Source organism: Pinus tabuliformis, chromosome 1_2 (assembly GCF_031772625.1).
Source record: "Pinus tabuliformis cultivar Carrire ecotype Pingquan chromosome 1_2, CPIR1, whole genome shotgun sequence".
Lineage (NCBI taxonomy): Eukaryota > Viridiplantae > Streptophyta > Pinopsida > Pinales > Pinaceae > Pinus > Pinus tabuliformis.
The window spans coordinates 86,218,255-86,240,870 of NC_142298.1; the positions used below are offsets into that span (position 1 = coordinate 86,218,255).

A 22,616-nucleotide genomic window follows, 5' to 3' on the forward strand; every position below is an offset into this window, starting at 1 on the left:
TTAAAGGCAGCCAAGCAGCTTTGGGAAGAGTGGTTGTTTACTAGCAATTGGAACAACCAAGTCCCTTGAATTTAGGAGGGCTGCTAGGCCCCTCGTAGTGTATAAATAGGAAGGCCTCAACCTTCGTAGTTTACTTTTGGAACTGTTGGTATTTGCACTATAGTGTTGTCCTTTGCTCAGCTTGTTTTCTTGTAGCTATTGATCTATAATTTTCTTGTGATGATTATTTTTGAGTAATGAGAAGCAGCTTTACTTGGCATCAGATCTGAGTCCTTCATAGTGCTAAGGCCCAACCCGAGTGCTAAGGCCTCCTTTATGTATTGTTATTTGTTCTTTATGTATTTTCAAAATCATTTATATTAAGTAGATTAAATCTTGTTGATTAACTAAGTCAGTTTTGATGATTAGAAAGACTTTTGATGTTTAGATTGATTTGATAGGTTATTAACAGGGAAAAGCTTCAGAAAAGGGCCATCAAACACCTCTGGTTTCACCTCTCCCTTAGTGGGATCAGGAGTTGGGATCAAGGTGACCTTGCTGCCCACAAAAACACTGACTTTGCTTTGCCATGCAATCACTAGTGTTTGATTTTTGTTTCCAGAAGTTGGTTATATGTTCAGGTTCTTGAATGCTTCATTGCATAGTTAATATACATGGTTTCCTTGCGAATAAAACTTTTGTTCATTCTCTTTACTGTTAGCTAGATCAGATTAGGTCAACGTAACTAGGTCTCATATTTTACAAGTCTTCGTTGGTTCAGTTGGAAAAACAACTTGCAGAGCACCTATACCACTTCTCTATCTACCCATACTTCATCAATCCCATCTACTCCATCCCCTAACTCGGATTCTTGCCTCACGTTTGCCATCTACTCACATAACCCTAATTTTTGTGCAACATTGCTTCAATCCTCCTTGAACAAATCCAATCATCTACATCTTTCCTCAACTCCATCCACAAAGTCCTGGACCACCTGATACCCTTATCTTACCTCCATACTTACTCCTTCACCTTTCCCTCTCCATCCATCCTCCAAAATCCCATTTTTGAACAACCTGTAGAAAATTATAGACATCCTGTAGAACCCCTGCAGACTTTCTGTAGAAGCTCACGAATGAGGTTTCTTGATAGCCAAACTCTGTGAAACTCTATGGAAGGGTGTTAGGGACCCGTAGGCCCTCTCTGAACCTTCCTGACCACCTCCAAGCATTTCCTCTTGCCAATCCACCTCTACAGTAAAAAATAGTCAAATCACATGCACGATAATTCTGGCAATTAATTCATATATACAAAAAGATGTTTTTTTCAGATGTTACTATAGAAGTAGCTTAGATACATGTATCTACCTTCCTAGAAGTCAATGGCGTCTCTTCTAGTAGCTTGCATCCTCTTTCTTGCATCAGTGAGGCTAGCTGGTAAAATTAGGGTTTGCTAGGGTTTATGTTTCCTTTCAGCTTTCCAGTTTCCTTCTGCAAGTAGATCAACCTTCTTTGAGTTAGCTTTCGTCCATCAGTTAAAAAGCTTCTTCCCAGAGCTCATAGAAGTTGGCTTAAGTGCCTAGCGGACTTGTGCTAGCTGACCAAGTGACAGCTGCGGCAAGAGCTAGTACTTGTGCATACAACACCGTCGCTTCCAAGTTTTTTACTAACTACCGGGTTGATAAAAGTAAAGAAGGGAGTCCCAGGAGTTGCAGCAGTATTTCTACAATACTTGAACTCACCATTCTTTTTGGCACCGTTGCCATCGAAGCGTCAGAGTATTTGTGATTGCCGCTTTTCTTCTAATTTCCTACTCTAACCTTCTGCTAAGTACTTTATTTCAGTTCCATTCTGCAATTTCATTTCTGCAAAAGTAAATTAGACATTTCCCGCTTTCATAGATTAGCCTTTCAATTCTGCAATTTCAATTCTACAAGAATAGTCTAGCATTTCCTTCTTGCAATTGGATTTCAACAAAATAGATTAGCCCTTTCCTGCTTTTATTTCATTCCGCATTTTCATTTCTGCAAGATAGATTTTAGTTATTTGCAATTCCATCTGTTTCAGTTTTGCAGGTACAAGCAGAAAAAAGCAAAAGCAACAAAAAAACTTTTCATGCCTCGTAGGAACATAGATAATACCAGAAAATTCCTACCCAACACCCCCACCACTTCACTGAGCCACCCTTCTCTCTTCTTTGGTGGCAGTGACCTAGAAGAACCTATAAGTGAACCTCCTAAGATATACGAAGATCCTATAACAGAAGAAGAGCAAGAAAACATTCCTTTTGAGACCATGGCTGAAAACAGAAACGGTAGAGATGATGATGAGAGAATAGAAGGTAACTTCCCCATCCGAGAGACCAACGAGGACATGAAAATGAAGAACATAAGTCCCTCAGCCTTACCTCATTTCCATGGATTGACCACTAAAGACCCTGATACCTTCCTGTTTGAGTTTGTTGTCCTTTGTCAAACTTATGACTATGTAGAAGACGAGCAAAAGTTGAAACTCTTTCCCTCTACCCTCAAAGATGCAACATTACACTGCTTCATGGGGTTACCTGGAAATAGTATCACTACTTGGGCTCAGATGCAGCAAGCCTTTAACAATAAATACCAAGACTACTGTAGGTCAAAGGAAACAAAGGGAGAAATCTTTCGGATGACCATGGGAAATGATGAGTCTTTAAAAGACTACGAGGAAAGGTTCCAACTTAGGTATAAACGGGCCAGGTGCACACTTGATCCTGAATATCTAAAGTTGGTTCTGCTCCGAGGAGTCCCTGAAGACCTTCTAGATACCCTTCACATGCTAGCTAGAGGAGACATCTACCAACTACCTTATGAAGACATAAAGACTGTGTTTAGAAACCACTCTAGGGCAGCCCGAAAAAGAGTTAGGGGGAATCCACTTTCAGCTAGTACTACCTTCTCCAAGCATGAGTTTTCTAATCAGATGGAAGACCTCAAAAGTGAGATGAGACAGAAAATTGCCATGCAACTCGTTACCTTCCAAATCCAACAAAAGAAAGAGGAAGATGAGAGGGCTTTGGCCATTTTTTGTCCTAGATGTACGACGAAGCACCCTAAGAATGAGTGTCCATTGCACCCAGTAGAGGTATGTTTTGTTTGTGAGGAAAACCACCCCACGAAGCAATGCCCAACCTTGCTTGGATTTAAATCCATGTACCAAGGGACTGAGGCAACCACTGAACCTCTCTACTTCCTTAACCAAAGGAGGCCACATGGGCCCAGACCTTACCAGTAGGGGATGCAAGGGATATCCCAAGCTTATTATAGCCCCAACCAATCCGCTCACATGCCTTCTTGGGGTCCCCCTACTCATCCTTCCTGGTCTGCACCTCCTCCGTGGCCTTATCCACCTCAATGCCATACTCAACCCACTGCTAATTCATTTCACTCACATGTCCAGTCACAACCTCAGTGGAATGCACCTCAACTGGGGTGGAGGCCCCAATAGAAATCTCCTCTTGCCATTCTGCCTCCACCACCAGCTCAACCACAACCATTACCTCCTGCTCCTCTAGGACAACCCAAGATGCCTGCATAACCGAACCCGAACCCCAACAACTGACAGGCCTAGCAGGTATACACTAGGAGACAACATGTCCTACCTATGCTGTGGAGATCCAGGAGATCAACCTGCGATCCGGGAAGACCCTTCCAGATCGCCAACCTCCTCCCCCAGAGGATGAGGAAGAGAAACAAGAAAGTGAACCTAAAGCCATTCCACCCTTTCCTGAGCAACTAACAGTAACAATGCAACCAAACCCAGAGGAGACTGAACTTCTGGGAGAACTTAAACAGTTGTGTGTGAAAATACCACTTCTCCAGGCCATCAAAAATGTACCGATATACAACAAATTGATTAAGGAGAAGTGTTTCAGGCACCCAGGCAGGTGAAAGAGAGATGCCTCGACTATCAATGTCATATGACAACTGTCCGATCTAATGTTGGGGCAAGTAATCTGTCCAAAGTATTTGGACCCTGGAAGTCCTGTAGTTGATGTCCACATTAATGGCACCATAATCCCCCATAGCTTGATTCATCTAAGGGCTGCCATTAATGTGATGACCAGGGACACCATGCTTAAACTCAACCTTCAGAGTTCCTTAAGGAAGACCTCGACAATCCTGCAGTTGGTAGATCGCTCCACCGTGACTCCCGAAGGGATTGTGGAAGATGTCTTGGTCTCTGTTGACTCTTGGGAGTACCCTGCAGACTTCTTGGTCCTTCAGCCAAAGGAAAATCTCATTAGATACCCCATCATTTTGAGAAGGCCTTGGTTAGCCACTGCGGATGCTCACATCAGTTGCCGAGCTGGAAGCATGACCATCAAGAATGGGCCTATGTCCAAGCAGCTAGTCCTATACCCTCCTGCCCAAACTATGCTAGAACATGACTTACCACTCTGGTTGGAAGAAGGAGATGAGGATGAGGTCTACTCTGCACCATTGTGCACAGTAGAAACCACTAGGGGAGGCCCTCAAACTGAGGATGATATGATTGAGACTTTGATTCAAAATCCACCTCCTAGTGCACTGTCCTTAGAGGAATTGGTGGAAGATACCCAATCCAACACCTTAGTGGACCTCTGTGTGACTGATTTGACCTCTCCCAGAATTAAGAACGTGGAGTTTGGTCCCTAGAGAACTTTAAATATCAGCTCCTCCCTATCTCCTTCCCAAGAGAAGGAGCTGTGTAGCTTACTGAACAATCATTTAGATGCTTTTGCTTGGAGCTATAAGGAGATGAAAGGAGTCCATCCTTCAGTCTGTACCCATCACATTTACATTAAAGAAGATTGTAAACCAGTCAGGTAGCCTCATAGGAGAATGAATCCAGCCCTTAAAGACATTGTCAAAGAAGAATTGCAAAAATTGTTGGATGCAGGATTCATCTACCCTATCTCCGATAGTGAGTGGGGCTCACCTCTAGTGCTTGTGCCCAAGAAGAACGGGAAGTGGAGAATATGTGTAGATTACCAAGAACTTAACAAAGCCACCAAGAAAGACCATTTCCCTTTGCCTTTCATAGATCAAGTGTTGGATGGACTGGCAGGGAAGAAGTTCTTCTCTTTCCTAGATGGGTTCAGTGGGTATAGTCAGATCCAAATAAGCCCGGAGGACCAAGATAAAACCACCTTCACTTGTCCATGGGGTACCTTTGCCTACCGAGTCCTTCCCTTTGGGCTATGCAACACTCCTGCCACTTTCTAGAGAGCAGTATTGAGCATCTTTTCTGATTTGGTCCTTGATTCAGTAGAAATCTATATGGATGACTTTACTCCTTATGGGTCCAACTTCCAAGAAGCATTGACTAATCTGGGAAAAGTTCTAACCAAGTGCATTGAAATGAACCTGTCCCTCAGTCCCGAAAAATGTGAATTCCTAATGACTGAAGGGACCATGCTAGGTCATACCATTTCTCGGCAAGGATTACAGGTGGATCCTAACAAGATTGCTATCATCCAAAAGGTCCCACCTCCTCAAAAGGTAAGAGATGTTCGGAGTTTCCTAGGCTTAACAGGATATTATCAAAGATTCATTGAAGACTTTAGTAAGCTAGCCTCGCCATTGTTTGGCCTCTTAGGGAAAGATGTTGAGTTTAAATGGACTGACAACTGTCAAGGGGCACTGGATGAGTTGAAAGATAAGCTGGTGTCCGCCCCGATTTTGAGAGGTTCAAACTGGGCCCTACCTTTCCGCATCCACACTGATGCCTCAAACAAATCCATAGGGGCAGCCTTAGGACAAGTTGAGGAGAAACTCCCATATGCCATATACTTCATCAGCAAAAACCTATCCAAGGTAGAAATGAACTATACTGTAACCGAGAAAGAGTTCCTGGCTGTAGTCCATTCCATAAACAAGTTCAGACACTACATCACTGGTTATCAAACATTTGTACACACTAATAATGTTGTGATTAGATATTTAACGAATAAGCCTGATGTTAATGCTCGTATCATTAGATGGTTACTTTTGTTGCAGCAATTTGATTTGATTATTGTCGACAAGCCAGGTAAGGAAAATGTTTTTGCTGACTTCTCGTCTAGATTGGATTTGCCTGCAGGTGAAGAAGGAGTAGTGGATGACCAGATGCCATATGAACATCTATTTGCTATGTCATTACTCTCTCCATGGTTTGCTGATATAGCAAATTACTTGGTCTCAGCACAGTTCCCTTCACATCTATCCTCAAAGTAGAAGACCAGAATTGTAAGGAAGAGTGCCCCGTTCACTTGGATCGGGGGCAACCTGTTTAAACTTGGCCCACATCAGATCTTGAGGCATTGTGTTAGGGAGGAGGAAGTCTTTGACATCCTCCTAACCTGTCATGACGGAGCTTGTGGAGGCCACTTTGCAGCAAAAATGACTGCCTTCAAAATTCTACAGGCAGGCTACTATTGGCCTACTCTTCATCAAGATGTCAGAAGATACATCAGCTAGTGTGACCGATGTCAGAGGATGGGGAAACCAACTCCCAGGGATGAAATGCCTCTCCAACCTCAAGTGACCTTCGAGCCATTTGAGATGTGGGCATGGACATTGTGGGTCCTATCAACCCTCCTTCAAAGAAGAGGTATTACATCATTGTGTGCACCGACTATCTGACAAAGTGGGCAAAAACAAAGGAAATCAAAGCAGCAACAGAAGAAAAGATGGCCAAGTTTTTAAGATAAAATATCTTCTACAAGTTTGGCTACCCAAAGATTTAGTCACCGATCAAGGAAGCCAGTTCACCTCCAACTTGATTGAAGATTTGCTCGCTCATCACAAGATCAAGCACAAGACTTCCACCCCATATCATCCCCAAGCAAATGGGCAGGTGGAAGTCACTAATAGAGCATTGGAAGGGATTTTGACTAAGGTTGTGAGTAGCAGTAGAAAGGATTGGGCAGATTGCCTGGTTGAGGCCACCTGGGCCTACAACACCACTTGGAAGACTACAACAGGTTTCACACCTTATGAGCTGGTCTACGGGAAGAAAGCTTTGACGTCGATAGAGTTCGAGTACAATACATTGAGGGTGGCAGCTCAGCTGGACCTAGATCTTAGCCATGCTCAACGTGAAAGATTATTGCAGCTGAATGGATTAGATGAACACAGAATGCAGGCCCCCCTCCACTCAGAAGTAGTTCAACTCCAAAGGAAGATATGGCATGACCAACACCTTAATGAAAAGCAATTCCAACCGGGAGATTGGGCGTTGCTGTATGACTCAAGATACAAGGATTTCAAAGGAAAGCTAAGGAAAAGATGGTTAGGACCATATACAGTGGAGAAATGCAATGACAATGGTTCAGTCCTTATCATGACCATTGATGAAGAAGCCATCCCCATGCTTGTCAATGGGCATCGATTGCAAATATACAAGAAACCCCTTTCAAGGCAGGAGTTCATTGAGACTGTGGAAAAATCAGTGATGGTAGTAGAGCATGGTTCTTCCTCTATTCCGGTCACACCTTGATCATCCAAAAAAAAAAATGGAATAAAAAGATCCCTGGGTGAAAACCTCTCTGAGGCGCCCAGGGTAGACAGAGAGGGTGAAAACCTCATGGAGGCGCCCCAGCTATCTCCGAGGAAATAAAGAAATGGAATAAAAAAGATCCTTGGGTGAAAACCTGTCTAAGGCGCCCAGGGCAGATAGTGGGGGTGAAAACCTCATGGAGGTGTCGCTACTATCTCTCAAAAAGAAAAAAGAGAAAAAGAAAAATAGGTCTAATCTCTGGAATTATTGCAGGTTGCAGGAAATACAGTGCAGATAAGGAAGGTCGCGTAAAACGAGGACAGGGGTCCATACCAAGATACCAGACATCCTCACAGACACTCCCTCCATGGCCACTCACTTTTTCCACAATTTGAACACATTCGGGCCGAGATTCAACCTCCTACAGGAAGTTCTGAGCTTTCTACAAGAAGTTTTGGGGCTTTCTACAGGAAGTTCTGCATTTATTCAGAAAGCATCCTATAGAGCCTTCGGGCAGGCCAAAATCAATTCTGGAAAGGGATTTAATGCTTCAAGTCAGTTGATGAGGCCTACAACCACCCTTCTCTTCCATCCATCACCGGTTTCATCTCTTTCCACCGCCATTACAGCAATCTGGTCCTGTATTCCTACACAGTCATGAAAAGAGTCCTGTTTCCCTTAGATTGATTTTTTTTTTCCCAAGTGACAAATCATGTACACAAAGGCTCGCACACTCTACCTGTCAAAGCTCCATCAGGACCCTTCATCCGTGAATACAACCTTGCTCATTTCAGCATGCATCCCAGGAGGAGAAGCAGCTACAGGATGTCCTACAGGAATCCTGTAGTAGTTGATCCATCTGGAGCACATACTATGGAGTCAATAGCAGCTGAAGGTTATGTAGGAGACTTGCAACAAGCTCCAGTTCGACGTGAACACCTCCTCGACAACTGAGAAAAGACAGAGTCGTGCATGCAACATTCAAAACCAGAGGATCGGGTCCCGAAGCCATGCATACAGCATCAACTAATGAAAGAAGGAGTTCCAGCCCCTGTGCATGAAGCATCAGTGAGGAAAGCCATCGTTCCACGTCCCGAAGCCTGCAGACAACATCCAAGGCCACACAGGTAAGTGTCTAACCTTATTCATCAAATTGCATAGACAATACTCTGAAAACTACATGTCTTTGAAATGGTGCGCGTTGAACGAATTTGGTGGCCTGTCAACTGGCCACCCACAGTCAGTCGAATAGCCTTGTGGGATCCGAACGAGCTCGGTTACACTCAAATCTACCAAAGGGATGTGTAGCCGACACATGGGAAGTGTCCGGTCCGGGAGAATCGGCGGATTGGCAGTGATGACAACGGGTAATGGCAGAGAAAGGAAATGGCAGTCAGAGACACGCCGAAGAATGATGGCCATGACTTTGGCTAACGGATCGGCCTGGACACCTCACCCCCTCACCATGAATTGCGCCATAATTCAAAATTGTTCGGCCAGAGAACTCACATTAACCATTGTCATTTACACTTGTAACCGTTTTTCAACAAAGTGCGCATCCTCCTCCTCTGCAGTTCGTTAGCCTGAGCTTCTCGGCTCGTTTCAAAATCTTCCTGTGTCCCAGGCTCGTTTAGAAGCGCCGTGACATCCTCTAGAAGCCGGTAAAGCTCTCTACATGAAGGAGCTTTACAGGAAACATGGGATAGCCTCCCAGAGCAGAGAAACCTGGAATTTGTGCATCGAAATTGGGGTTTCGAAGAGAGGTAGGCTCGAAAACACCATTCCCATGCATGATATTTCGAAAGGTGGTGAATTAAATTGTCTGGAGTAGGAGAATTAGAAGGAAATCTTCCTGTGGGTCAAGAATAGTAATTTTCCTGTGTGATACACGGAGTTTTTTCAGTTGGTTCTGTGTCACATTCTCCTCCACAGTTCCTGTTAACAAATTCCTCCTATAGAAACAATAAAACACTGTAAGGGCTAACCTGTGCATAAAGAATGTGACTTTTATGTTGTTGGGGATGAAAATTAAGCTCTGCACTCTGTCTGTGGGAGCCTAATCCCTTTTGACAGTCGAGTTGTGGGCAGAAATAGCATTATAACCAGGGAATTGGTGCAAAGTGGAATATAAACACCTGAGGGATACTGTCTTCAAAGTTCTGGGGAGGAAACCATACACAGAATTCCAATTCTGATCAGAGAAAGCCAAAACAGAGCCTTCTCACCATTCCAGGAGGGTTTATCAGAAAGGAAACCTCGGATTCTAGGAAATTGCGAGAAACTCCCAAGGTGGTAGACCTATTTGCTCGTGCCAATTGGATGACCTTCTGTGACAGAATTCAAGGTCATGAGGATGAGGTAACCGAAGAGTTCTTAATGTCTCTGCAGCCTAAATCCAAGATACTGGCCACTGTAAATTTCAGAGGGCTGACCTTAAAGCTTACCCCACAACTCATTAATTGAGTCACTGATCTGCCATTGGGGATACCCAAGAGCAAAGAGGAGAGGGAATTGGGCCAAAAAGCCAAAAAGGAATTCTTCCTACCAGAGGAACAGTTTTCAAAGGATAAAAATGGGGTCTAGAGAGCCAGCCTACATCCATTTTGGAGCGAGGTCAGCCTTCAGATCATGAAATACATTACCTGTGAGGGGCGGTTCAGTATTGTATATGGTTATCACTTTCGGTTGCTAACTGAACTCAGACAGAAGATGGATTTACCCACAGAACAAAAGTTAAGCATCCCCTATTTCCTCCTACAATCATTAATTGAGTGTGGCACAAAACTAAAGGAAGGGACACCGGACCAGCTGGCTCATCATGGGTTTATCAAGCTTCTAGTAGAAGATGCCCTCAATACCTATACTATCCCTCTCTCCTGGGAGATTTTCCGCAATATGTCCAAGGATGATGATATCCGAATTCTGGCCGAGGAACTCACTTCATCCAGCAGTGAGGAAAGGGAGCACATTGAGGCAAAAGGCAAAGCCAAGGGTAAGGAAACCCAGGATAGACCACCACAGAAAGAGCAAGAAGAGAAACAAGAGAAAGGCCAAGCTATTGAGCCCAAAACTGTGGGTGGAATAAAGGCACAAACGCCAAGGGAGAAACGGTTGCAAATCAGGGCAGAAAGGACTGAAAAAGTCCAAGCAAGTGAGGGCACACCCAAGGAAACCACCACAAAATTAAAAGAGAAGGCACCCCCAGCAAAGCAAGCCAAAATAGTGAAAACCGTTTCTACACGAAGCCAGAAGACCATTTCTACAGGAAGCCAGAAGACCGTTTCTACAGGAAGACAGAAAACAGTCAGGACAGGACTTTCTACAGGAAGTCTGGAAATAGGGCAAAGAAGGAAAAAATCGCCTAAGATTTTAGCTAAGGAGGGAGCAGATGTGCTGGCCACCCTAAGCACATCTACCAAGCAGAAGGGGAAGCGAAAGAGGGAGCCTTCCATGTATTTTAAGGCAAGAAGGAGCGTGAGGATAAAGACTGGCAGACCCCAGCCATCGTCAAAAGAACCAATCACGATTGTAGACACCCCAGCTACATAAAAGGAGAGGTCTCCCTCAAAGGCATCCATCACTTATGAAAGGGGGAGCCCGAAGACATCCACCTGGAGAGAAAGAATGAAAATGTTGGACACAAAGGCCTCTCTACAGGATGTTGAGACTATTCTACAGGAAACACTATCTAGGCTAAAGGAGACCGAGGAAATGGAAGGTGAGGCAGCTAAATCACCATAGGAGGAAGAAAAGGTGGAGAACATTGTGGAACCTAGTCCCTAGTCCAACTTGGGCTCCTACTATAACTTCTTAGAGGCCGGAAAGATCATTCCTCAAAAATTCACAGTGCCACCTTTCCTTGCACTAGAAGAAGAGAGAGTGAGGACCCACACTTGGATGAAGATCACTAAGTCCAACGGTGTGCCAGATATAGGTCCTCTGGAGGAACAACTCAAAGAGGAAAGAAGGGAATTGGCTATGGTACGACATGTGGAGAGCAGCCAGCGGGTCAAGCTACAGGAAGAAAATGAGCTTCTTAGATAGCAGCTACAGTTATAGGGACAGAGGAAGGAATACAGGCCTCACATCTTAGGAGAACAACAGCAATAGGAGGAGCCCACAATAGCCAAAGATACCCCTGATGAAAAGCAAAGAAGGGAGGGGATGCAGGCTGAAATTGAGACACTAAATCGACAGGTACAGGAACAAGAATTGCAAGCAGCCCTGGAGATACAGTCTCTGAAACAGCAGGTACAAGAAAAGGAGGCCCAACTGGCCTACATGCCCAGCTGGGCAATGGAAGCTCTGCAGTGTAGGAAGACTACCAAATCCTATGCCCTATACCTCAAGGATCAGTGGTTACAGTTTCATATCAATAACTTGGCCCAAAGGGGCATCACCCCATTCCAAATTTATCGTCACTTTGCAGCTCTATGTGGCAGTAGTTCATCAGAGGATAGGGACAAATTATCAAAGTTCTACTTGCACAACTTCGCCGTTCCAAACATGAATGCATGGGATCCCAACATTGTGATAGGAGATGTCCAACTTATGGCCATGGCCTCTTGGATCAGTCATGAGGAGAAGAGAGCAGCAGAGGTCCGCAGCATCATAGGCAGAGAACTCAGTGAGCCACAATGATCAGAGCAGAACCGGATGACCCCTCGACAGTGATAAGTGCCCACCAGCACTTGGCCAACAGCCCTCAGGATCTACCAGAATACATTGAGCAACAGGCTCAAGCTATTGCCCACTTTGAGGAAATGGAGAGACTGTTGGGAGAAAACTGCCTGCATGCCTGCACAAGGCGGTGGAACACACTACCTCACAGCTTGAAGATAAAGGAATACCACTCTCCCACCAGGATGAGGGAAGCCTTCGCAAGGGTACCTCTCTACAAACATTTGATGCAGAATTTGCAAGCCAATTGGATTGGCCTGAAATTCAGTCCTCCTTTGCTTTTGGGATTACTAGAAGAAGTTAAGGAAGAGGAGGAAGGTAGACAATGGGAGGAAGTGGAAAGGAAAGGAGGATTCCATGACCGGGAAGAAGATATCACCTTAGAGGCCTAGGATGTGAGGGATGCGATCAAAGCCATAAAGGATGAAGAGCTGGACTAGTTGCTCAGAGGATGAGCAACCCATTTAGCAAGGGGGTGATGATGAGCCCCGAATTGGGTAACCTATTGGGCCCATTCTTCCTAATTGTCCTTGTTCAATCCTCTATTTTTCATAGATTATGCATGTTTTTTAGTATGTTTATATTATTTGAACGAATAAGGGTGGTCACTCTACCAAGGAGGCTAATACGTGGTTATTTCAGGTTTTTTGGACAAATTTTGGAGCAAAATCAAGCAATTATGGGTCAGGTGACAGCCAAGCTTGAGGTGAGGATTCGTAGGGAGGTTGTCTCTGGCATTAAATGGGCCTTCTTTGAAATCTCCACCCTCAACTCTGAGCTCAACAGGCCACCAAAACGAATTCTAAAGGCAGTAGAGCAGCTTTGGGAAGAGTGACTGTTTACTAACAGTTGGAACAACCGAGTCCCTTGAATTTAGGAGGGCTGCTAGGCCCCTCATAGTGTATAAATAGGAAGGCCTCAACCTTCGTAGTTTACTTTTGGAACTATTGGTATTTGCACTATAGTGTTGTCCTTTTCTCAGCTTGTTTTCTTGTAGCTACTAATGTATAACTTTCTTGTGATGATTATTTTTGAGTAATGAGAAGCATCTTTACATGACATCAGATCTGAGTCCTTCATAGGAGCCTGTAGCTCTTGGGCTTGGGCCCGACCTGAGTGCTAAGGCCTCCTTTATGTATTGTTATTTGTTATTTATGTATTTGCAAAATCATTTCTGTTAAGTAGATTAAATCTTGTTGATTAACTAAGTCACTGTTGATGATTAGAAAGACTTTTGATGTTCAGATTGAGTTGATAGGTTATTAACAGGGAAAAGATTCAGAAAAGGGCCATCAGACACCTCTGGTTTCACCTCTCCCTCAGTGGGATCAAGAGCTGGGATCAAGGTGACCTTGCTCCCCATAAAAACACTGACTTTGCTTTGCCATGCAATCACTAGTGTTTGATTTTCGTTTGCAGAAGTTGGTTATATGTTCAGGTTCTTGAATGCTTCATTGCATAGTTAATATACATGGTTTCCTTTCGAAAAAAACTTCTGTTCATTCTCTTTACTGTTAGCTAGATCAGATTAGGTCAACGTAACTAGGTCTCTGATTTTACAAGTCTTCGTTGGTTCAGTTAGAAAAAAAACTTGCAGAGCACCTATACCACTTCTCTACCTGCCCATACTTCATCAATCCCATCTTCTCCATCCCCTAACTTGGATTCTTGCCTCACGTTTGCCATCTGCTCACATAACCCTAATTTTTGTGCAACATTGCTTCTGTCCTCCTTGAACAAATCCAGTCATCTACATCCTTCCTCAACTCCATCCACAAAGTCCTGGACCACCTCATACCCTTATCTTACCTCCATACTTACTCCTTCACCTTTCCCTCTCCATCCATCCTCCAAAATCTCATTTCTGAACAACCTGTAGAAAATTACAGACATCCTGTAGAAGATTACAGACATCCTGTAGAAGATTACAAACGTCCTGTAGAACCCCTGCAAACTTCCTGTAGAAGCTCACGAATGAGGTTTCTTGATAGCCAAACTCTATGAAACTCTCTGGAAGGGTGTTAGGGACCCCTTAGGCCCTCTCTGAACCTTCCCGACATCCTCCAAGCATTTCCTCTCGTCAATCCACCTTTGCAGTCAAAAACAGTCAAATCGCTTGCATGATAATTCTGGCAACTGATTCAAAAATACAAAAAGATGTTTTTTTTAGATGTTACTGTAGAAGTAGCTTAGATACATGTATCTACCTTCCTAGAAGTCAATGGAATCTCTTCCATTAGCTTGCATCGTCTTTCTTGCATCAGTGAGGCTCACTGGTAAAATTAGGGTTTGCTAGGGTTTATGTTTCCTTTCAGCTTTCTAGTTTCCTTCTGCAAGTAGATCAGCCTTCTTTGAGTTAGCTTTCATCCATCAGTTAAAAAATTTCTTCTCAGAGCTCATAGAAGTTGGCTTAAGCTCCTAGCGGACTTGTGCCAGCTGACCAAGTGACAGCTGCGACAAGAGCTAGTACTTGTGCATACAACACAGTCGCTTCCAAGTTTGTTACGAACTACCGGGTTGATAAAAGTAAGGAAGGGAGTCCCAGGAGTTGCAGCAGTATTGCTCCAATACTAGAACTCACCACTTTCTCTCACAACACATTTATTTATAAGATTTGTCACTTGTTTGTTGAGCTCTTCATGTTGTGTAGGACTCATCATATATACTTTCCAATTAGGTATAGGCAGTTCTAGAATTATATCAATGTGATGTTGAATATCCTACTTTGGTGGAGGACCATTAGGTAACTCATTTGGTATAACATTAACATATTCTTCTAGTACATTTTCTACTTTAGTAGGTATTGGTATGTCTTCTCCTTCTCCTCTATGCACCACTAACACGGAAAAATCTTGTTACCTTCATTTCCTTAACAAGTTATATTTCAGACAAAATATTCTCATTTTTCCCTTCATCCTTAAGGGGTAGTAAGATGACTTTAGATCCATCCTTCCAAAATTTATATGTATTTTTCTTACCATCATGCATGAATTTTTTTTCATATTTCCATGGCCTCCCCAAAAACATATGGCATGCATCCATTGGGATGAAATCACACCATATTTCATCTTTGTAAGTTTTTCTTTTAGAAAAATTAACCAAATGCCTTTTGTCAATAGTGATTTCCTTCCCCTTTTTAAAAAATGCAATTCAATAAGGATGAGGATGTTTATCATAGCGTAAGTTCAATTTATCTACCATCTCTCTAGAAATCATATTCTCACAACTACCACTAACAACAATAACTTGACATACCTTTCTAACAGATATTCATCCAAAGCCAAGAATCTTCATTGCTACTACTATGTCTTTGCTCTTTTTCTGGAATCACCATTTCTCTCCTTATCATTATATTCTCCCCCACATTTGGTGGAGCTTGAGATTTAGTTCCTTCTTCAATCTAAACGTGGGCCAAGTTAAATCTAGGATGATCTCCTTGTTTCTTATATAGCATGTTATAGTTTGGGCATTCAAATGGCTTATGACCCTCTTCACCACACATAAAACAAACAAAGGGTTTTCTCTTATTTCCCAATCCTCTGCCACCATTGTAACCTTTACCCTTCTAAAATCCTCTTCCTCTTTATTGAGTTGGGTTATTTTTTTGAGTATATTCTGATTTCTTTTCTCCTTAGGATGATTCTCCTCTAATATAATTTAAACTACCTCACAATTGAGATGATGTACCCATCCTTTCTCCTCTATTCCTTTCAAAGCATTCTCAGTTTTCTTTTTTCTTGACCTTTAAGGCTAACCAGTATGCCTCTTCCATGTTGCTAACCCTATATATTCCAAATTAATCTTGCATATAAAATTTTAGATAGTTTACACACCTTGTAGATAATTGCTCATAAGTTTCTTGGTGATCCACACAAATGGAAAATTCGTAAGATTCCTTCATAAGATCTTCCACAATAGACAAGTTTTGCCTCAAGTTCTTAAATCTATGAAAAAGGGTTCGTGAGTAGTCCATAGGAAGAAATTTATGTTTCAACTTCTTCTCCATCTTATTCTAAATCCTAATTCTATCTTTTCCTTTTTTTTTTCTTTCTTTTTGCAAATGATCTCACCAGATCATTGCATGACCCTTCAACTTGGTGCATGTGAATTTTACCTCCTCTTTCTCTATCATAGGGTTTTATTAAAAAATGATTCCCATGTTTTTCATCCAATATATTAACTCTAGTTTAATGCAACCTTCATACTCCGAAACATCTGTTTTGGTTCCATCATTTATTACTTATAAAGCATTGAGCATTCTCTATTCAAACGTTATGCACTCTAACTGTTCTTCTTCAAGTTTTGCATTTTGATCTACATATTTGTGGTTTGTCTCTTCATTAGACGCATCTCCTCTTGGTATCATTCATTGATTTTCCAACATGTTTGTAGGATCTACTACTTCCTATTAGATACTTTGCGTATCTCTATGCATCTGAGCAAGACCTCCTCTTCTTCCTCCTCTCCCAGCCATCATCCTTTTCAAATACCATATGATGTAGCAAAAAAAATGGATTGTAATTTATATTAAATTAAATGTACTGCAACCAACATCGATTGCAATGAAGACCAATTGACCATCGTCTAGCCTCTCCTTTCTCCATTTTTTTTTACAATGAAAAATAAGCACTTTTTATCTACAATACAAAAAGCACCCGAATATAAAAATCTAATTAAAATTTTTGAAAAATCTAGAAAAAAGCACTTAAAGTCTCTCTTAAAAAACACAAATCTAGAAAAAACATTAAAATCCTAATATAAGGCTGTTGGAATAAGGAATTACTAAGAGGGGGGTTAATTAGTAGTTGTGAGGTTCTTTAAAAGTTTAGGTATAAGTCTTTGATTCTTTTCAATACAATCAATTATTTGTGAGTTTTTTCATACACAATACAAATGAACAACAAGAGAAGGCATTCATATGTACATACAATCCATCACATGAGAAGCATACACATTTTGACACAGGCATTTTTACATGGAAATACAAATGGAAAAAATCACCAATTTGTTTGTTTTTATGGTGTAAATTAAGCACCTACTTAATTACATCATTTTGTTTGTGAGAACCCACTCACACAAGGCACCAACATATTTTACTTTTCATACAATTTTCAAACTGAAAATAGAGGCGAGTGCATATACATAGAAAAACAATTATGATCTTCTGCAAAATTAGTTCCCTTCCTTCAACTTCTCATTTCTCCTTCGAACTATTCTCTTTGCTGCTCACCCATCTCAGCCTTCAACCTAGTGACACACCTTTACTCAGTGACACTTAGCTCTGTTACACACCTGCATCACTACACTCTTTCTCACCCTCAACAATTCTACGTTCCCCCACTTCGCATAACTTCTCTTCATTATTTTATTCCTCTCTTGCACTGTGATCCTTTTTGTCACTACAAAAAAGTGCATGGACATGTACTTTTTAATGGCTATCCATGTTGTTGTTCCATTAGACTACAAGACCACCGCTATTGCATTAATCACTTTGAATTGGATCCAACTGTAGTTGCATTACAACGAATGCAAAGAATGAACCCAAAACATTAAGGCTCTTTCATGCTGTTGTAGCCTGTGTTCTTAATCACATATATTGTTTTACATGTTTAATCCTAATATGGTTGTATAGTGGCCTTTATTTTGCAAATAATATACCAATAATTTTCTTATTTATTTTATTATTTAAATATTAAAGAGGCTTAATATTATTATCATATTGATGTTTGTATAGCCATGTATGGATAGAACAAACATTGGTAACTTGAAAAAACATTCAGAGGACAATGATATTTATTTATATCTTCAGAAGGACACACAAAAAAAATATTTATCTGTATCCTCAAAATGATATTAAAAAAAGCATTAGACTTAGATAATATACTATGAAAAACTATGTAGAAATTTTCATATTGTATTTCAATATAAAAAATGCTCTTCCCAATAGAAATTAAAATTCAAGCAGTGTTCTAGCATTTCCTTTCATTTGGGGATACACATTATCTGTGTCCCTTAGGATTAAATGTTTTCCACTTGCTTAAGAGAAAGAAGAAAACCCATGGCTTTGTGGGAATGGGTGTTTTCCTGGAAGTGAAGCCCATAATTGCAAGTAAAAAGTACTATATGAATCAAAAGATTAATCAGAAAAAATCACCCTAGATACCATCGTTTTCATGGAATCATAAAAACTCACCTTGGATACCATCATTTGATAAAATATGGAAAATATTATGTTAATTGATGCTATATTTTACATTGAAGATAAAAATTACATAAATAAAAGAAAAATTAGTGAACATTCCATAAAAGAAGACTTAACAAGATGATCATTGCTATTCGTATGTCTCTATCAACTTGTGAAAGAAATTCTTCCCAAAAACGTCAGTGTAGGGTATTAGACTCAGATTTTCAGGCAAGAATTAGTAGAGCTGGAAATATGGTTTTGTTTACCAGATGATGTTATGCACAAAATATATATTAAATATTCCTCCATAAATATTATAAGAACCATTAATTGTTAATCGATATGGTTACTAAATGGAAGTGTAAGATGACCAAACAAGAACTCGAATGCACGAGTAGAGTATTGACATGGTGAAAAAAAGGCGTGTCTGGCACACAACTTCTATTGTTACTTTTCCTATGCATTTAAACCACATAAAGCTAGTGTGAAATTGCCCATTTTCTTTTCGATACATTTTGTGATGATGGTATTTATCTTTTCTTCTTTCCCACCATCAGTATTAACCATCATTCCTACATCAAACAATAATCCCATCCTCAAACACCCTTCTTCAACATCCTCTTCTTCTTTGACAATTACATCCAAACTTTATCGCATTCCCATTGTTTGGAGTAGCCCCATATCATTTCCTCATTATGTTTAGGCTATCCTCATCATTATAATTACACAAAACCCATTGTAATTTCATTCATAACAATTAATTAAAATAAATTGTCAATAAATAAATTTTAACAACAACAAAATTTAGTAAAGGAGTGAAGTTTACATGTATCTAATTTAGTAATTACTTAAATAAAGTGAAGGAAATGGATAGGGAGTACCTTCATAGATTCACTATCAGATAAAGATATATGGTCGAACATATTCCCACCCATATTCTTTGCTTCTCCAATTCAAACGCTGAATACTAATAACTCCACTGACTTCAAGTGATGCTCTAAATAGTTACCATGCTTGAGACAAAATAATTTAATAGGTGGGATATGTAGAGGTTATCTAGTAAAGTAGGGGCACTAGAAATTATGTGTGGGAGATCAAGATTGATGGCATGAATATGAGAGTGTTGATTGATAATCACCTGGTAAAGTACGGGTACTAGAAATTACATGTGGGAGATCAAGATTGATGGTATGAATGTGAGAGTGTTGATTAATAATCATGGATAAGGAATCCCCTGTTCCTTCCCCCACATCCACCAAAGTATTTATATTCTTAAACCCATCATTATATATATATATATATATATATATATATATATATATATATATAAATCCATGACTAAGCGAGTGTCAGTTGCCATACCATTATTGTTTTAAGGCTTCTGTGATTAGTACTTTGTGTGTAGTCTTTTTCTCGAGTTCTCGCTTTCATAGTTGTTTGAATTGACGTTTCGAGCCATCCACCGTGGCTCATCATCAGGATAGATTAGTAAGTGTGTAAGACAGTCTCATTGGAATGGTTAAATAGAGTTGAGGGATGTAATGGGAATCGAAGCCGACCCTTCCATAATTGCTTTTTAATATTTGGTTTTAGTTTAATTATATAATAAGAATAAAATGATTTCAAATTGAAATATCTAATTATATAATAAGAATGAAAATGAATTTTAGTTATTTTCAATTTGAGAATGAAAATAAATAAATATAAAGGTTTTTTATTAATTTATATTTGTTTTTATTTTATAATTTTTTTTAAAGAATAAATCAATTAGAATGATTTTAATAATAAATAATGATTAAGATCCAATCTCAATATTAGTGTTAATTAATCTTTGTTTTTAGTATTAATATTGTTCGTATAGATTTTTATAATTTTAATATTTTAATATTATATTTATGATCTATAAACTGACTTCAATTTTGACTAGGAATCCTAATAATTTAATTTAATCTAATTTTCTTCTAGTTTTGGTTTATAATTATAAAGTACTATGTTTAAATAATATTATAAATAAGGACATTAATATTAATATTAATGTTGATATTAGTAATAAAAATAATTTAATTATTTGTTAGAATTTATTTATATTTATCTAATTTTAAGTTGATTAAAAATGGTTCATAGTTGTAAAATACCATGTCTAAGTAATAATGTTATAAATAAGGATATTAATATTGATTAATATTAATGTTAATATTAGTAATCTTCTTAAATAAAAACTCTTCTAATTTTATGTTAATTTGGAAAGGTATTATAATTATGAACTATTATGATTAAATAGTGTAAGTGAGGAAGTATTAATATTTATTAATATTAATGTTAATGTAGTGTAAATGAGGAAATATTAGTATTGATTAATATTAATGTTAATGTTAGTAACGATCTTTAAAAATAATTTAATTATTTGTTAAACTTATCTAAGTCTCCTTGTTTTTATTTAAAATGTAAATTAATAGTTAAGTTTTAAGATTTTGAAATTAGGAAAAGTGTTTGGTACGAGTGGAGAGTGTAGAGAGAGAGAAGAGAGGTTGGAGGGTTAGTTGGAAGGTCACGTGTAATGGGGGAAGGGATAAGATAGGAGAGGGAGATCTTTAGGATGTTAAGGTAGGAATCCAATTGTCACTTATTTTCCATCCTTCATCTCGATTGATGTTGTTAGGGTTTTTACCCATTTCTATGGCTTCTCCTAGTTTTCGATGGTGATAATGACCAATTTTGGCAACCACACTAGAGTTTTCAATGCAGACATGATGACTGGTTTTACTGGAGTGTTCGGCCAGAGCTGAGGTGTTTGAGCGATTATGTTTTATATTGGCGGCATGTTCTTGAATCCTAGTATGGATAGATTGACCAGTTTCTCCATACCATTGTTAAACATGTCACTTGTTTTAGGTTGAATATGTTCCGAATTTCCCATGTTGAAAGCTTTGTGGAAGGCATTGCATCCTTTAATCACATATTTGTGAAGGTGCTCCCATCTAGAAAGCATGTAATTTCTTGTGATTATAAGTAACAGAGGTGTGTAAGATTCATCACTTTCTTTCTGCATCAACACTTCGGGGAGGTTGGTGAGACCATATTTGTATTTGTTCAAGTCCCTGCCAACATCCCTGCTCTCGGTGAAGACATGGTATGAGGCGAGACACCTGAGAACGTGAAACAAGTATCCAAAGTGAGGGGGATTCTTGGTGGAATATGCAATAAAATAAGTGATCTCCTCTACATAAATAGTGCAGCCTCCACCGTGGGTGGTGATAACGTCTAGAATGTTGATTAGAATGAAAGCATTCAAGAGCATGGGCTGACCCATAGAATATCTCAAGTCACGAAGTTGGAAATGAGTTGAGTTGGAATCCATTACTTTGTGGTTTTAGAAGGTGAATAAGGAGGAGGAAGAATTGTAGAAGAAAAAGAAGCATCAACCATGGCAGACAAACATTGAGAAAGCAAACCACACCCTTTGTTTTCTATTCCTAAAAAAGGTAGGAATAACCAGTTCCCAGGGGAGTCTTTATAACTACCTTGGCAATGTTACCTTTAACGAAATACCTTACAACCACCTCCAATTTCAATTCATTTCACCTAAGAGATAGTACATAACATAAACACTTTGATCTAAAGCTAAGCCACAAGATTTTCATTGTAACTGCAATTCCAAAGTTATGAATTTAACAAATGTTTCAAGAAGTTATCAATATTAATGAAAGGTAAAGACGGTGTCAATTCATGATAGATTGATAATTGAATTACAATATTTAGCACTATTTATAATTTATAACGCTTTCCAAACTTTTTGAAAGAATATTTGTGTCTGGTAATGCTTGGTGTGTAAAGGTATACCGTCATGTTATTGTTACCTCAAAGGAAACATAGGTCTCAATTTTTATGGATATGGCTAAAGAAATACATAACCATCTAATTATGAATACTGCATTAAGATGGTATTATCAATGTCATCCTCACCAAAGAGTTTTTTAGATTTTTTCTTTTCATTTTGAGATGAGTTCATATGGGGTTGTCATCAATTCTTCCCAATAAATCTTCTTGAAAAGGAAGGTTACCTTATTGCTAAGGATGGTATCATCACTTTTCATTTTCAACCCAAACATTTTATGCTTCTCACATGTTCCTAATCTAGTTGTATAGTTCCCTTTATTTTTCAATTAAGATATTAATAAATTTCTTATTTATTTTATTATTAAAATATTAAAGAGGCTTAATATTATTATCATATTGATGTTTGTATAGCCATGTATGGACACAACGAACACTAGTAA

At 39.6% G+C, this 22,616-nt stretch overlaps 1 pseudogene; it reads right to left on the reverse strand.

Moving 5' to 3' along the window:
• Positions 1-8,995: 8,995 nt before the first annotated feature.
• On the reverse strand, positions 8,996-21,703 carry LOC149204547 (inositol 4-methyltransferase-like; annotated as a pseudogene).
• Positions 21,704-22,616: the final 913 nt, after the last annotated feature.